At 51.9% G+C, this 16,283-nt stretch overlaps 1 protein-coding gene across 1 annotated transcript in view; it reads left to right on the plus strand.

The window, feature by feature from the left end:
• The window catches only part of RCOR1 (REST corepressor 1), a 129,421-nt gene extending 123,117 nt beyond the window's left edge, over positions 1-6,304 (plus strand). The window contains exons 13-14 of the transcript XR_011250390.1: positions 609-841; positions 1,662-6,304. The gene's annotated coding sequence lies outside the window, so the exon portion shown is untranslated. The remainder of the gene's footprint in view (positions 1-608; positions 842-1,661) is intronic.
• Positions 6,305-16,283: the final 9,979 nt, after the last annotated feature.

Here is a 16,283-nt window from a genome sequence, read left to right on the forward strand (position 1 = left end):
GGCCTTCCATCCTGGTCTTAGGGGAGACCGAGACTGGGAAAAGAATGTCTTCCCAAGTTAGATGAGCAGAAAGGGCCTGAGTTGGGGCTGGACACACCAGAGGCTCTGCTCTACTGTGTGGCTTCCTCCTTAGGCCCTGGGACATGGCCTCAGTCGCCCCCTCAGCCACCTCATCGGTGAAGCAGGGACGATAGCCGTCTGACTTACCCGAGGCAGTGCCTGGAGACGGCTTGGTCCAGCTCAGGGGCCTGCAGAGAGGAGATGCCCCACAGAAGGTTCACCCTTCCCTCCACAAAGACCAGTTTTCTCAGGAGTGTGTGTCGCCTCGTCTCCTGCGAGCAGGGGATGAACCAAGTGTTTCACGGTTCATGGGCCTTCAAACGGAGCCCTCATTTCTCTTCCCAAATTCCCACCTCCAGCCCTACCCCTAGACCAGTGGCTCTCCAGTGGTTTTGGTGGCGCTCTCTTACCAGACAGGAACTTACTGACAAGGCACCTCCGTGCCCACATATTCACCTGTAGCATTTGTACGGGCAGTGCCCGTAATTAGTATGTTCAGAATTAGAAAAAACCCCTGGAGCCATTTTCTTGTGTACCCTCTATCCTAGACAGCTCACTGGCACTGCTGGTCCCTGGCCGTCCCTGCTCCGAGGCTCCGGAACACTGTACTGTGAACGAGGTGCACGCCGACCCCTGCCCCTGTGTCTGCGGGAGCCGAGGCCAGAGTGCTGCAGCGACGGGCACAGGGTCACTCAGCTGGCAGCTGGTGGGCGCACCTTCAGACCGCTCCTTGCCAGCCCTGCTGCTGTGGCCGCCGGGTGGCCGAACTGCTGTGCGAAAGGTGAGGGGGGCCCTCTTCAGTTTGGCTGCCCCCAAGGCCGGGCCCATTCTGAGCTCCCCCATTGCCAGCAAGCACGGTCCAGCTCCCCATCTTGAGTCCAGGCCCCAGGGCCAGTTGTAGAGTGTCCTTTCCCGCCTTTAGCCTCTGCCAATGCTGGCCATGGGCACTCTCTCTTCCTGCAAGGGAACTCATGTCTCCAGGGCTGCTCGTCTCTAGAACAGATCCTGATTTCACGCTGCCGTCATCACAACAGTTGGTTTTGGATGCCCTGCTGGTCACTGCACACCTGCCCCTGAACCTGCGTAGTGCCCAGGGCTGACTGGACCTGATGTCCAGCTGACCTCCTCAACTAAGGCCTGGGCACCCCCACCTCCTCCCATGGCACCAGGCTGTCCAGAGAGGACTCTGGAAATTTCCCCACCGTGTCCCATTTCAGGCCACCCAGCCATGGAGGTCTCGTGGGGGGTGATCTTCAGCTCCTCTGTAGCCTGGGGCTCTGGGCCCAGGGCCTGGTGGTGCCCGGTGAATCCTGCCCAGCAGCACCGTGAGGCCCGGGCTTCCGTCAGCCCTCTTCACAGCAGCACTGGGACGTAATTCTGCCCTTGTCTGGCCCTGACCACAGAGGTGGGCCTGATGACCCCTTTTCCCTGACTTCGCTGGTAGGAAAGACTCTTGGAGGAGTGGCCCCAGTGAGTCACATCTCCGAGTATCCTCACCACACACTGTCACTCACCCCAACTCTTCTTACTCATGGACTTGCTTCACCCCACAGAACCTTAGCAGTCATAATGTGAGCATCAACCTGTGCTTTCTCTTGTAGTTGAACATCCTGCCACCCTGTGGAGAAGCTTTGCAACCACCTTCTGTACACACTGTGAGAGTCCCAGGCAAAAAGAAAGGAGCAGAGAGGATATTTGAAAAAATAATGGCCAAGAATTTCCCAAGTTTTATGAAAGATACAAATGTAAACATACAAGAATCTCAACGAGCTCCAGGTAAGATGAAGTCAGAGACCCACACAAAAACATGTTATAATGGCTGTCAAAAGCCAAGAGAATCTGGAAAGCAGCAAGAGAAGAGAAAAGCAACTCTGCACACACATGGGATCCTCAGTAAGATAATGAGCAGATTTCTCATGAGAAACACCAGAGTCCAGAAGGCAAAGGGTTGAGCATAACAAAGGCCATACGGGAGTGAACGTCATGTTCAGTGGTGAAAGAGTGAAAGTGCCTCCTTCAAGATCAGGAAGAAGGCAAGGATGCCTGCTTTCACCAGTGTAGTACTGGATGTCCTCACCAGAGCAATTAGGCAAGAAAAAGTATGATAAGAGGCATCCAAATTGGATAGGAAGTAACATAATCTCCGTTCATGAATGATATGATCTTATATGTAAAAAATCCTAAAGATTCCACAAAGGAACTTAAAACCAATCAATGCAGCAAAGTGCCAGGATAAAAAAATCACATGAAAATCGGTCTATACTTTGTATACACTAACAGTGAACAATCTGATAAGGAAATTAAGAAAACAATTCCATTTCTAGTGGCTTTAAAAAACAATAAAATACTGAGCAATAAATTTAACCAAGGAAAGAATAGGTTTGTACACTGGAAACTACAGAAGGTTGCTGCAAGAAATTAAAGACAAAGGACATCCCATGTTCATGGATTGGAAGGCTCGATATTGTCAAGATGTACGGTGAGAACATTTAAGATCTACTTTTAACAAATTTCAAGTATACAATAGAGTATATTTATTTGTTTGCCAATTTTTGGCTGTGTCAGATCTTCACTGTGGCTTGAGGGCCTCATTGCTCTGCAGCAGGTGGGATTTTAGTTCCCCGGCCAGGGATCAAACCTGAGTCCCCAGCACTGCGAGGAGAGCTCCTGACCACTAGACCACCATGGAAGCCCCACGATATAGTACTACTGTAGGATCGTCACCATGCTGCACGTTGGATCCTCAGAACTTATCCGCCTTATAACTGACTGTGTGTGCCCTTCCTCCACCCCATCCCACATTCACTTTACACATCACCCTAGACCTCCCTGCACGCTCTGCTCTGTAATCCTTGCGTCGGCTTGTTTGCTGCCGTGATCACGGACTCGGGTGTGCTGCAGCGGCAGAGACTCCTGGGCTCCTGTGGCTCAAGAAACTCCAGTAACGCTTCACCTCATAGCCAGACTCTGAACCCCTTGCCTCCGGCCCAGAGACTTCCTGCTGCTGCTGAAGTACCAAACACAGTAGGATCTTCTCGGTAGCCACGGCACTGTGACAGGCGTTGATGCCCTCCCCGAACTCCAGCCATAGAGGATGGCTGGACTCAGCCTGTTAATTCTTCTCCCTCACACCCTGGACTCTGCGGAGATGTATAGCTTCATACAGCCTCACTGCCAATGTATCATGAGGTTGAACAAATCAGTTTGTCCTGAAGCTATGGCTGGTTCAGAAATGGAAGTGAAAGTGCTGGTCGCTTCTGACCCTGCGAACTGTAGCCCACCAGGCTGTTCTGTCCATGGAATTCTCCAGGCAAGAATACGGGAGTGAGTTATCTTCCCAAGCCAGGGAATGAACCTGGATCTGCACTGCAGGCAGATTCTTTATCATCTGAGCCACCAGGGAAACCCCTGCACCTTCTTAAATTTGCTCTTGCTGCTTTCTTTATTCCTAACTTTCCTTGCCTTGCTCTTACTGATAAAGAGCTTCTACCTCTGGCTCTAGTTTCCAGGGAGCCTGGCAGTCTGCAGTCTTCTGACTTGTCATCCTAGTGAGCATGCCACAGGCTGGGCCGACGGTGCGCATCTGCAGGACTCATGTTTGCTAGTGACGGGAACAAACTGGCCAAATTAAGCAAAAGAAGGGAGTTCTTAGAAGGGCTTTAGAAAGTTAAAGATAGAATTGGGTTCCTTCGAAAGTTAAAGATAGAATTATCATTTGACCCAGTAATTCCGCTTCTGGAAATATGTCCAAAGAATTGAAGGGAAGGTCTTGAAGAAGTGTTTGTACACCCATGTTTACAACAGCGCTATTCACGAAAGCGAAAAAGTGGGAGCAACCCAGCGTCCTTTGACAGATGAATGGATAAACAAATGTGTCAAGTGAATACTCTTCAGTCTCAAAGGGGATCTGAGATGCACTACAGCATGGAAGTACCTTGAGGACTGTCTTAGTCCACTTGGCTTGCTAATAGCAAAATAACGAACTGGGGAGCTAATAAAAAGAATGTATTTCTCACAGCCCTGGAAGCTGGGAGATCCAAGATCCAGGCATCATCTGATTTGGTTTTTGATGAAGACCTTGTTCCTGGTTTCTAGACAGCTATCTTTGCTGTGTCCTCAAAAATGTCCTCCTGAAATGTCTTATAAGAGCACTAATCTCATTCATAAGGGCTCTACCCTCACGACCTAATTACCTACCTGCCAAAGGCCCCACCTCCAAATACCACCACCTTGTATCAAAATAAGGGTTTTGTGGGGACACAAACATTCAGTCTATTACAAGGACTTTATGCTAAGTCAAATAAGCCACAAAGAGAAAAATACTATATGATTCCGTTTACATGAGGTGTTGAGAATAGGCAAATTCAGAGACAGACGGTGAAATGCTGGCTCCCGGGTGCTGGAGGGGAGAGGGTATTTGTTTCATGGGTATACTGTTTGGATTTTGCAAGGTGAAAAGAGTTCTGGAGATGGTTGGTGATGGTTAATGTGAATGTACTTCACACCACTGAACTGTACACATCTAAATGGTTAAAAAGGTAAATTTTATGTTACACGTTTTTTACCACTGGAAGTATTGAAGACTTCCAGTCTGATGGTGGAGTGAAGTGGTCAGGCCGCCCGACCTGCATATAACTATGATAAAATTTTAGCAAAATACTAAAACAAATACATGCCAACTATTTAAAAGAACTGGAGAGCTTCCCTGGTGGCTCAGTGGTAAAGAATCCACCTGTCAATGCAGGAGACACAGGTTCGATCCCTGATGCAGGAAGAGCCCACATGCAGTGGAGCAGCTGAGCACGTGCACCACAGCTACTGAGCCTGCGCCCCAGAGCCCAGAGCCGCAGCTACTGAGCCTGAGCTCCAGAGCCCGGGAGCTGCAGCTGCTGAGCCTGCACGCTCCAGAGCCCGGAGCCGCAGCTGCTGAGCCTGCGCGCCCTAGAGCCCGCGCTCCACAGCAAGAGAAGCCACCGCAATGAGAAGCCCCCACTCGCTGCGACTAAAGAAAGAGCCTGCACAGCCACGAAGGCCCAGCACAGCCGACAAATACATACATACTAAAAAGAACTGCAAAGCACCCCAAAGCAGACAGAAACGAGAGGCATATTCTTCCTGAAATTTTAACAACCACAAGAGCTAAGAATCGAGAGTTTGTTTTCCCACTGATGATGCTGCCCAGTGCCCTTTGCCATAGCAGAGGAGAACACGCAGAACACCACATCCCTGTCAACCTCAAGTAGCAGAGAACAGAGTTCAGAGCCAAAAGAAAACCCGGGCGAGCCTCTGGATGTGAGAGAACCACAGAAGGGATAACACCAAAAATCTGAGTCAACCTGCAGCTCAAATCCCTGGCTGACCACAGTTCTACGCGTGTGCTGCAGACTCAGTGAAAAACAGGCAGGAATCTGTCTACTCTTAGAAGGCAGCTAACCTAGATGATATTTGCGAGTTTACTGCTTTTTATCTGACTGCATTCCCTAACTATGTACAGCATAAGTGGTAGAAAGCTCTAGCCGTACACTTGAGATATCAGAGGATGTAACCTGGTGCTGGGAGAAAGCCGAGAATTTCGGAGGGAATGCTCAGAAGGAAGGAAACCACAGAGGGTAAGCTTCTGAGTGTCAAGTTTACTGAGATCCTTGACTGATGGCCAAACTATGCAGGCAGAGGGGAGTATCCCCAGCGGAACAGGGAAAGAAAAGCTGTGCCTACAAGAGACCAGCTGCCGCACCCTCCCTTGGGAGACAGAATTCAGTGTGAATATAGGCAAATTAACTTCCCTCTAGAACAATAACAGTAGCAAAACAGTCATGCTTAGAACACAACAAAATCTAGAGATACTACAATATGTTGTCTGAAATGTCTAGTTTTCAACCAAAAGTTAGACATGCAAAGAAATGGGAAGATATCATTCACTGTCAGGAGAAAAAAAAAAAAAAAACAGTAGAAATTGACTCCAAGTGGATTTGGATATTGAATTTAGCAAAGACTTCAAAACACCTGTTATAAATATGTATCGATAATTAAAGTTAGTTATTTTAATTAGTGAACAGGTAGGAAAACTCAATAGTTAAAAACTATTAAAAATGGAATTTCAAGAGCCAAACAGTATGAAAAGTGAAATTAGAAATTTGTGGGGTTTTTTGGATGGTTTGAATGGCAGATTAGAGATGGCAGAAGAATGAGTGGACTTCAAGATCAATAAGAATTAACCCTAAAAATGAAGAGAAAAAAGAAGAAAGATGAACAGAGCCTCAGATGTGGGGGCAATATGAAGGAGCTGACATGCATGTAATTGTCTTAGAAGGAAAGGAAGTGGGGAGAGGGACAGGTGATGTTTTTAAAGAAATAAATAAAGGTGAAACCAGCCAAAATTTTGTGGAAAACATTGAAGATCCAAGAATCTTACTGAACCTAAAGCAGGTAAAAACAGTCCTTGGAACATCATAGTCTAACTGCCAAAAGCTAAAGCTAAAGGAGAAAATCTTAAATGCAGTGAGAGAAAAACAACAGATTATATGGAACAGTTCTCCGGCTGACAGCTGACTTCTCAACAGAAAAAAACAAGCCCGAAAATTTTGGAATATCATATTCAAGGTGCTGAAGTTTCAAACTATCAAAGTGGAGGCAAAATGAGGACACTTTTCTGCAAACAAAAATTGAGGAAATATGTCACAAAGCAGATCTCCACCATGAGAAGTGCTAAAGCAAGTTGTTCAGGGTAAATGGAAATGACCTCCGATGACACCTCTGAGCTACGGGTCAGCATGGGCGGCGCTTGGAGTGGTAAATGTGAGTAAAGGGCTAGATCTACCAGTCAGCATCCAGGCAGAAGACAGAAATCACTCACAATCTGAACAGAGAGCTTTGAACACAGAATTACAGGTTGGTAAGAGATGGTTCGGGCCTCCCAGGTGGCTCAGTGGTAAAAAATCCACCTGCCAATGCAGGAGACACAAGAGACTTGGGTACAGTCCCTGGGTCGGGAAGATCTGGAGAAGGGAATGGCAACCCACTGCAGTCTTCTTGCCCAGGAAATCCCATGGACAGAGGAGCTTGGTGGGCTATAGTCCATGGGGGTCATAAGAGTCAGACACGACTTAGCAACTAAACAATGACAACAAAGAGATGGGTAAAGAGAACTTGAAGGATTACAGGAATACAAATGCGGAAAACGGCTCGGGGATAAATTGAGAAGGTGGGATGCCCCCACCACCACCACCACTGCCACAAGGCTGAGCTTCAGACCTCTGTGGCATGTGCAGCTGGCAGTGGTGAAGAAGCAGAACAATGCCGGCTGAAGCTGGGTCCTAGGCAGTGACCACAGTGGCCAGGGAGCCCGGTGGGCCTCCTGCCAGCTGCTGGCGGCTCCACCACCAGGGGATGAAAGCCCTGGGCCCGCGGAGAGGAGCTGTGGCTGACTGGCCCTGCAGTGGCCCTCCTGTGCCCTCTATTGACAAAACCTAGCATCGTCCAGCAGGCAAGAGAGCTTCCTGTGACCAGCGCCAGTTCCACAAAGCAGGGCAAAGGCGGGTACACGTGGAGCTGAGAGCCAACAAACTGGTAACTGGCACGCCCCCCCCCCACTTTTTTTTTTTTCCGGCTGTGATGGGTCTCCATTGCTACACGTGGGTTTTCTCTAGTTGTGACTTGCAGGCTCTACAGCACGAGCTCAGCAGTTGTGGCCCACGGGCTTTGTTGCCTCTCAACACGTGTAATCTTCCTGGACCAGGGAGTGAACCTGTGTCTCCATCATTGGCAAGTGGATTCTTAATCCACCAGGGAAGCCCCTGGCACACTGTATGATGTCCGCTTTTCTAAATTCCTTTTTTTACAAATGTATTTTTTTGGTTGCACCGGTCTTAGTTGCGGCAGGTGTAATCTTCTAGTTATAGTGTGTGAAATCTTAGTTGTCACATATGGGATCTAGTTCCCTGACCAAGGTTTGAACCCAGGCCCCCTGCATTGGGAGCACAGAGTTTTAACTCGTGGACTACCAAGGAAATCCCTCTTAATTCCTTTTAGAGATACTATACACAGTCTGGGCTTCCCTGATAGCTCAGCTGGTAAAGAATCCACCTGCAATGCAGACTTGGGTATGATTCCTGGGTTGGGAGGATCCCCTGGAGAAGGGAACAGGCTACCCACTCCAGTATTCTTTTTTTTTTTCCCACTCCAGTATTCTGGCCTGGAGAATTCCAGGGACTGTATAGTCCATGGGGTTGCAAAGTGTCAGACACAACTGAGCAACTTTCACTTCTTTCACATGCATTGTTGTGTTATGACATAAATGCGATATGGATGGCAGCGTGAATAGAGAGGCACGTGGTTGTGTTTTTCCTGAAGGAATCCAATACCAATCCCATGCAGACTGGGACACATTGAAATGCTTCATCTCTAGAGCAATCACTGATTGCATATGCAAAGACAGCTGGAAATCCAATAGGAAAATTATGGGATTCGAAGAAATATTGTATTAACACAAAAGAAGGACTAGAAAGAGGAACCAAAAGAGATAAGTAGCAAGATAACAGACCTAAACCTAACCTAACTGCAACTGAAATTCTATGGAGATGGAATAAAACTCCAATTACAATGTATGTACTATTGCACTAAATCAATGCAAAGAAATAGAGGAAAACAACAGAATGGGAAAGACTACAGATCTCTTCAAGAAAAATAGAGATACCAAGGGAACATTTCATGTAAAAATGGGCTCAATAAAGGACAGAAATGGTATGGACCTAACAGAAGCAGAAGATATTAAGAAAAGGTGGCAAGAATACACAGACGAACTATACAAAAAAGATCTTCACGACCCAGATAATTATGATGGTGTGATCACTCACAATCACCTAGAGCCAGACATCCTGGAATGTGAAGTCAAGTGGGCCTTCGGAAGCATCGCTATGAACAAAGCTAGTGGAGGTGATGGAATTCCAGTTGCTGCTACTGCTGCTGCTAAGTCACTTCAGTCGTGCCCGACTCTGTGTGACCCCATAGGCTCCCCCATCCCTGGGATTCTCCAGGCAGGAACACTGGAGTGGGTTGCCATTTCCTTCTCCAATGCATGAAAGTGAAGTCACTCAGTCGTGTCCGACCCTCCACGACCCCATGGACTGCAGCCTACCAGGCTCCTCCTTTGAGCTATTTCAATTCCTGAAAGCTAATGCTGTGAAAGTGCTGCACTCAATATGCCAGCAAGTTTGGAAAACTCAGCAGTGGCCACAGGACTGGAAAAGGTCAGTTTTCATTCCAATCCCAAAGAAACGCAATGCCAAAGAATGCTCAAACTACCACACAATTGCACTCATTTCACATGCTAATGATGTTCAAAATTCTCCAAGCCAGGCTTCAGCAATACGTGAACCGTGAACTCCCAGATGTTCAAGCTGGTTTTAGAAAAGGCAGAGGAGCCAGAGATCAAATTGCCAACATCTGCTGGATCATGGAAAAAGCAAGAGAATCCCAGAAAAACATCTATTTCTGCTTTATTGACTATGCCAAAGCCTTTGACTGTGTGGATCACAATAAACTGTGGAAAATTCTGAAGGAGATGGGGATACCAGACCACCTGACCTGCCTCTTGAGAAACCTATATACAGGTCAGGAAGCAACAGTTAGAACTGGACATGGAACAACAGACTGGTTCCAAATAGGAAAAGGAGTATGTCAAAGCTGTATATTGTCACCCTGCTTATTTAACTTATATGCAGAGTACATCATGAGAAATGCTGGGCTGGAGGAAGCACAAGCTGGAATCAAGATTGCTGGGAGGAGTATCAACCTCAGATATGCAGATGACACCACCCTTATGGCAGAAAGTGAAGAGGAGCTAAAAAGCCTCTTGATAAAGGTGAAAGAGGTGAGTGAAAAAGCTGGCTGAAAACTCAATGTTCAAAAAATGAAGACTGTGGGATCTGGTCCCATCACTTCATGGCAAATAGATGGGGAAACAGTGTCAGACTTTATTTTTGGGGGCTCCAAAATCACTGCAGATGGTGACTGCAGCCATGAAATTAAAAGACGCTTACTCCTTGGAAGGAAAGTTATGACCAACCTAGACAGCATATTCAAAAGCAGAGACATTACTTTGTCGACAAAGGTCTGTCTAGTCGAGGCTATGGCTTTTCCAGTGGCCATGTATGGATGTGAGAGTTGGACCATAAAGAAAGCTGAGTGCTGAAGAATTGATGCTTTTGAACTGTGGTGTTGGAGAAGATTCTTGAGAGTCCCTTGGACTGCAAGGAAATCCAACCAATCCATCCTAAAGGAGATCAGTCCTGGGTGTTCATTGGAAGGACTGATGTTGAAGCTGAAACTCCAATACTTTGACCACCTGATGTGAAGAGCTGACTCATTTGAAAAGACCCTGATGCTGGGAAAGATTGAGGGCAGGAGGAGAAGGGGATGACCGACTCAATGGACATGGATTTGGGTAGACTCTGGCAGTTGGTGATAGATAGGGAGACCTGGTGTGCTGCGGTTCGTGGGGTCACAAAGAGTTGGACATGACTGAGTGACTGAACTGAACTAGATAAAAAAGCAAGTTTCAACTTTGTGCTGTCTACAAGAGACACACTTTATACACAAAAGCACAGATGGGCAGTAAGTAAGAGTGTGGAAAAGGAGATACAGACTGACCTCAGAGATACTGTGGGTTCAATTCCAAATCAACTGCAATGAAACAAATATCACAGTAAAGCAAATCATGGGAAGTTTTTTATTTCCCTGGGCATATGGAAGTGGTCTTTACTGGGGGAAGGGTTAGTTAGGGAGTTTGGGAGTGGTTATCCATTCAAAATAGATAACCAACAATGGGGCTACCCCTGGTGGCTCAGATGGTAAAGAATCTGCCTGCAATGCAGGAGACCTGGGTTTGATCCCGGAGTTGGGAAGATCCCCTGGAGAAGGGAATGACAACCCCACTCCAGTATTCTTGCCTGGAGAATCCCCATGGACAGAGGAGCCTGGTGAACTGCAGTCCACGGGCCACAAAGAGTTGGACACTACTGAGCAACGAAGAACAGCACAACCAACAAGGGCCTACTGCATAGCACGTGGGGCTACTCAATGTTTTGTGCCAGCTTGGATGGGAGGGGGGTTTGGGGGAAGAATGGATACATGCATATATATGGCTGAGTCCCCTACCTGTTCACCTGAAACTACTACAACATTGGTAATCAGATATACCCCGATACAAAATAAAATGCTTTAAAGTTTGGGGGAAAGAAGCTGTATTTACACTACACTAATCTATTAACTGTGCAATAGCATTATCTAAAATACAGTGTACATACCTGAATTTGACAGTGCCTTATTGCCCCCCCAAAAAAAGCTAACCATCATCTGACAATACTATGTTGCTACAAACCTTCAATTTGTAAAAATTCCAATATCTGCAAAGCACAATAACGTGGGTACGCGTGTACCTTGCAAGCAGCCTAGGAAAGCTAGAGAGATTGTGTTCATATCACATAAAATAGATTCTAAGGCAAAGCATATTATTAGAGGCAAAGAGGGACAATTCTTACTGATGAAAGGGTCAGTTCATCAGGAAGACGTAAAGTTGTAAGCGGTTATGCACCTGAAAGCAGCTTCCAAACATGGGACACAAAGTCTGATGAGAGGGCGGAGGCGGGTCTGTGATCGCAGCTGGAGACTTGAACCCCTGTCTCAGCATCCTGAGAACGGCTGGGTATGGAAGTGACGCAGGACTCCAGGAAGAGGATTGGGAAGTCCACAGAACCTGCGAGGGGCTGAGAACCCGGCCAGGAGGCCCTGCTGCTGGCAACCGCCCCTACCTACATCGCGACCTAAGCACCTCCACTGGGACCTGGCTGCCTTGGCTCCTGGGCAGCAACCCCGCAGGCTGCACCCACCCCAGCCACTGAGACCAGCCCCTGGGCTTGGAGCCATGGCCACCTGGGTCCTGCCGCCTCCCCAGCACTGGCTCTCCCTGCCACCCGCCCCAGCCCATCCTCTGAGCATGCCCCCCCACCCCCACCCCCCGGAGCCTACGCCGTGCCCGGTGAGTCACCCTCCAGGCCTTCATCCTCCAACAGCCGTTGTTCCTCCCCCTTGTTACTGAGACCGGAGTTTGGAGAGCCCAGCAGCAGCAAGTGCTGAGGCGGGATTTCAGCCCAGGCCGGGTCCTTCCAGGGCCCCTGCTGGGGCCCTCCCTCCCTGCCGCCCCCTGTCAGGACGGGGTCCTCTCTGGGCCTCTAAGGACCCCAGTCTCTGGGACCATCAGCACTCTGGATGGGCAGAAGCCCGCTGGGTCTCCATGGCTGGCCAGGGAGGGCGTCTGCTTCCCAGGAGAGGTCCTGGTGGAAGACGGAGGGAGGGTCCATAGGAGCCCCCCGTGCGCTGTCCACCCTCTTCCGCTGAGGGCCCCTGGCCTGGAACCCAGCCCCATGCCTGAGCCCCTGGGCGCCGGCCTGGGCAAGGGTTTGGACGGTAGCAGCAGGCATGCCCCTTCACCCCAGGTCTGGGAGAAGGAGCTGCCAGGATGGGGCTTCTCCATACCTGGGAGGAGGCTGGTTCTGGAAGGACCCTCGGGCGGTGGTGCAGCAGCTCAGCGTCGGGGCAGCAGGTAGGGGGGGTGGCGCCTGCTGGACGTGGTTTCGGCAGAGACGCTGCCCTACCCGGCTCCTTGGGGAGGGTGCCTGAGGCCCACATGGTGGACACAGGCCTCTGGGGGTGCTGCCTGGCTGCGGGGTGAACCCATTGAAACCTTGGGCTCTAGGAACTTCCAGAAGCACCCTTGGAGGCACCGTGTAGGGGATGGATGGGGAGGGGCACACAGTGCCTTTGGGGCCCTTGCCGTCCCCAGGACCCCCAAGCGGGATTGGGGTGCGAAGTCCCCCAGAAGCCACTGTGGCGGCTCTCCGGGAGGTGCAGGCACAGGGACCCCAGGAGAAGTCTGGAGCGAATCCCTGTCCTGCCCTCAGCCCACCCTTGAGGGGCATCAGCTGCCGGCGGCAGCCCCAAACACTGAGGGGAGAGGCCTTTGGTGGAAGCCAAGTGCCCGTTGTTCCCTGTGCCCCCTCCTGGGGGCTGCTGTACTCCCGGACCCTGCCCCTGTGCCCCTGAGGGCCCTCCGTCCCGCCTGGACCGTCAGCCTTTGCAGCCTGGGTCCTGGGCATGCAGGTGGTGGCTCAGGCATGGGGCAGGATCCCCGGGGGAGGGGTCTTCAGTGGAAGATGGTGGACGGTGCACAGGGGCGGGATGTCGCTCCTCTCCCCATCCTTCCACCCTGGGAGGCAGGCTGGGAGAGCCGGCAGGGATTCAAGGCGAGGGGCCAAGCCGGGCAGGAGAGGGGTTGAGGGCTGGGTCCTGGGGAATGCCTGGGCCTCACAGGGATGCCCACCCGGCTCCCACCAGCAGGGCAGCGGCCTGTTGGGGTGTCCCGAGCCGCAGGCGAGGAGGCAGACAGTGACAGCAGTCTCAAGTGAGCCGTGAGAGACGGGTGCTGCCCAGCACTGGTCCCTGAGCCTAGGCAAATGCTTCCTGACAGCCGCCAAGTGTACACGCAGTGCCCGGGGGCAGAGCTGGCCCCTGTCTGTCTGCTCAGGAGGCTTCGGCCGGGGCAGGGGAGGCGGGGAGGGCTGTTTGCTTGGTCCGCTCGGGACTGCGGGGGTGACTGTCTTCCCGGGGCCCAGACAGACCAGCTTCATCGCCTGAAGCGCCTGCTGGCAGGAGGCCCTTTGTGAGGGCCAGGCCCTTCTGGGAGGCCCTGGAGGCAGGGGGCCGCCGCTTGTCCCCACCCCTCCAGCCTGTTTGTCCCTCTGTCCTGGCCAGGGTCTGCTGCAGAAAGGGAGCCCACGCCTGCTGGCTGCAGCTCGGGCCTGTGCCCCCTGCTGCAGGCAGCTTGCCCGGTGCAGGGAGCTTCCTGCATGACCACCGGCTGCACGGGGACGCGGGTGTGTGATGGTGGATTTGCCACCTGGAGGGAGGGCGGCGGTCTCGTGGGGACAGGGCTGTGCTATGGGCACCCTCTCAAAGCCCAGATTAGCCTTGCGAGTCATCAGCTTCTCCAGGGGGCATGTGGGATTCTCCTGACCCCAAATCTGCACCTCCTGGTGATGGGCCGGGGTCAGCACCCCACCCCACGCCCTGCCCTGGCCGCGTACCTGTCCCAGCTCCCAGGTGCCAGGCCCCACAGTGCTCCAAACCCAAGCTGGGAAGCCAGGCTGCCCTCTGGCCACGCCGGGAATAGTCCCAGGGTGCGGTATTTTGAAGACATGAGCTGAACGGCAGAGACTGTGGGCTGGCCCTCCAGCCCGGACGTCTGGCGCCCCGGCTGCTGTATTTTGGTGATCAGACCATTTTAGCCTCCAGAACGTGTCACTTTTCAGAAGTTCTGGATGGGAACGCTGTCCAGTGGTAGCTTATTCTTATCAGCGGGGCGGGGACCCCAGGCAGGCTGGGTGGGGGCCTGGCGTCCGTCTCCTCTGCCCTGGGAACAGAGTGCTTATGCCCAGCTCATGTCCACCTGTCCCACCCTGGCCAGAGAAACGTCGCCCGCAGGAGACTGGGTCCTCCCTTGAGCCCTGAGCCGGGTGCCAGGCTGGGCTGCCTGCTCCCTGCAGTCCCCCGTTCCCATCCCCCTGTGAGGACAGGCTCATGGTCCCCGAGGGCAGGTGAGGAGGTGCACCCCAAGAGTGCAAATGCCCCCGTCTCACACAGCCAGGACCCCCAGCGCTGGCTCCGCTTTGGGGCTGTGCTTGGCCTCAAGCTGCGGGGCCTGTCCCGTCATTATCGTTTGTTGATTCCGGGTCCGCACAGCCGCAAATATTCACGTATTGCAAACCACGTTCCCTGCTGTTTGCTGGCTCATTCAGGCAAACCCCAGAATGTTTTGCCTGCACACTCGCCCCAGATCGTGGACAGGGAGAGGGCCCTTCCTCCACCCATCCTTGGAAAACACTTAGTGGGAACTGCCTGCCTCCGCGGCCCTGCAGGACGAGGGCCCGATCCCCCCTCCCTCGTCCCTGCTGCAGCTCAGCTCCCGGATCTGGGGTCCCACCGCTAGGCTTCTCCTCTGCCGCAACTGGAGGGTGACCCCCCACCTCCCACCCCGTGAGGTGCCAGCAGCCTGTGCCCACCATGCTGGGGGTCTATTCCTGTCCTACCACCTGCCAGGCGGCCAGGAGGAGTGGGTTCAGGGGCAAGGCCCCAGCTATTTTTAGCACCCTGGGCTCTGAGGCTGCTGTAAACACTGTCCCAGCCTCTCTGGGCCCCAGAGACCTCTCTGCCCACAGCAGCAATGTGCCCTGCGTCCCCCAGCTCCCAGGTCAGCGATTTCTTCTGCAGAGCTGGGCATCAGGGCCCAGCCAGCGTCTGGACCAGGCTGCACTGCAAGTGCCACAGAGCCGGACCTGTGGCAGAGTCGCTGTGAAAGAAGCAGGGCTGGGACTTCCCTGCTGAACCAGTGGTTAAGGCTCTGTTTCCACTCCAGGGGGCATGGGTTCGATGCCTGGTCAGGGAAGTTCCACATGCCACACACAAAACGTGGCTAAAAATAGATAACAAAATTAAAACCCATAAAAAAATACAATCTTAAAAAAAAGAGCAGAAGGGCTTCCCTAGGGGCTCTGCGGTAAAGAATCCAGGGGACCCAGGCTCGGTCCCTGGTCTGGGGCGATCCCGCATGCCACGGGGCTACTAAGCTGCTGTGCTCTAGAGCCTGGAGCCACGACTCCTGAAGCCCGTGCTCCACAACTAGAGAAACTACCGCAGTGAGAAGCCTTCACGCTGCACCAGAGAGGAGCTCCCACTGGACGCAACTCGAGAAACATCCACACGCAGCTACCAAGACCCAGCACGGCCGAAACTAATCAATCGATTAATTAATTAAAAAACAACTCAGGGCCCTGTGCACCAGCTGCCCGCTTCCCATGCTGCTAACCGCCACACCCGTGCACCCTGCCCACCGTAAGCAGCTGTGCCGGGCCTCCATAGGGATGGCGTTAGCTATCGCCCATTCTGCACACCCTCCTTGGCATGCTGGCGTGTCACGATTTATCGCGACAACCCAGGTGGCAACTGGTAGGTGCCAGTCCCAGGGGCTGGACCCAGGGGAGGGGAAGCAGCGAGGTGTGTGGCTGCCCGGGGTTAAAGTGAAAGTTGTTCAGTCGTGTCTGACTCTCTGTGACCCCATGGACTGTGTAGTCCATGGACTTCTCCAGGCCAGAATACTAGAGTGGGTAGCTATT

This window comes from Ovis canadensis, chromosome 18, assembly GCF_042477335.2.
Source record: "Ovis canadensis isolate MfBH-ARS-UI-01 breed Bighorn chromosome 18, ARS-UI_OviCan_v2, whole genome shotgun sequence".
Classification (NCBI taxonomy): Eukaryota; Metazoa; Chordata; class Mammalia; order Artiodactyla; family Bovidae; genus Ovis; species Ovis canadensis.